Source organism: Echinops telfairi, unplaced genomic scaffold, assembly GCF_000313985.2.
Source record: "Echinops telfairi isolate 266 unplaced genomic scaffold, ASM31398v2 ScPeMD7_5212;HRSCAF=6042, whole genome shotgun sequence".
Lineage (NCBI taxonomy): Eukaryota > Metazoa > Chordata > Mammalia > Afrosoricida > Tenrecidae > Echinops > Echinops telfairi.
Window position 1 is genome coordinate 1 of NW_022109111.1, and position 1,319 is coordinate 1,319.

The 1,319-nt window shown below is 56.2% G+C and overlaps 1 non-coding gene across 1 annotated transcript; it reads left to right on the top strand.

Annotated features, from left to right (window-relative positions):
• Positions 1-572: 572 nt before the first annotated feature.
• TRNAY-GUA lies at positions 573-661 on the top strand. Its single transcript is given in 2 exon segments — positions 573-609; positions 626-661. It is a non-coding gene; the product is annotated as a tRNA-Tyr (tRNA).
• Positions 662-1,319: the final 658 nt, after the last annotated feature.

Below are 1,319 nucleotides of genomic sequence, written 5' to 3' on the forward strand. Positions count from 1 at the left end.
GTCTTGTCACCGACGGGGTGCAGCACTGTGGTCTGAGAGACCTCCCCTGACAGCTGTCTGGGGGACCCGTTCAGCTGCCCTGGAATGTGGTGACTTTTGCTGAAGGCGCGACATCTCCTGACTGCTGGGAAGCTGGTGTTTGGGGCGGGGTAGGGGGCGTGTCTGCAGGACCCAGCAGTTGGCTGCCGCGTGCCAGATGGCCCTTTGGTTTGGTTTGGTTCTCCCCTGGCCTCCACCGCACCTTCTGCACTCGTTGTGCCACCTGTCCGACCTTGCCGGTCCCGGGGCTACCATCCAACCAGTCCCGGTGGGGGTGAGGTCGGTGCGGCCCCAGGGAAGGGTCCCAAGCCATCTTTCCAATCGCTTCTCCGGTATACCTGGAGGACCCAACACCAGGGCCACCGAGCCAATTCCTTGCTGCCACAGGAAGAGCGCGCTCTGGCAACAAGTTGGGGCGTCTCTCCAGGCGTGGGCTGCAGGCAATCGGAGGCATCCGGGGCCTCCAAATGGTCGCTTGAACCAGACAACCTCCCTGTCTTGAAAGAAATATCCACCATGCTAGCAGCCGGCACCCTTCGATAGCTCAGCTGGTAGAGCGGAGGACTGTAGGCTACACAAGGTGGACATCCTTAGGTCGCTGGTTCGATTCCGGCTCGAAGGAGAGTGGTGCAGTTTTACACCTTTGCACACACCGACCTGCTGCTGTCTGCCTTCCTTCCAGGAAAAGAGAGCTGTGTTGTGGAGCCCTGGAAACACCTGTTCTGCCTCTGCAAACCCATCCTTAAACAACAAGGACTTTCTGCTGCGATTCTCACACAGCATCTGAACCACCTGGCCACCAGCGTTTTATCCACAAATTCTTGTACATCCACGTGCCCCAACTAGCTACTGAAAGCATCCTTCTGGGGCCTGGCAGGCATCCCGGTCAGCATGGCACCCTTCGCCCAAACGCTTCTCTCTCCTCTGCCTCCCTCTATAGCTTTCTGTATCTCTGCCCCTCTCTCCTGCCCTTCCCATCTCTTCCCGTCCTCTCCTTGCTGCCCTCTGTATCTGCCTCCCTGTCTCTTTGTGATGTCTGTGCTTTCATATGTATCTTTTTCTTTCTTCCTTTTTGGTATGTGTCTTCTTTGTCTACCTGACACTGACAAGGAAGCATTGCCCTACCGACGGTAAGTCTGGCGGTTCAAATCCACCACGCGGACAGTGGAAGAAAGACGAGGCTGTCTACCTGGAAAGAGGTACAGTTTTGGAAACCCTGTACCTAGCGCCACTAGACATCGGAATGGACTCAACCATAGGAGGTTTGTTTTGTTTTTCTT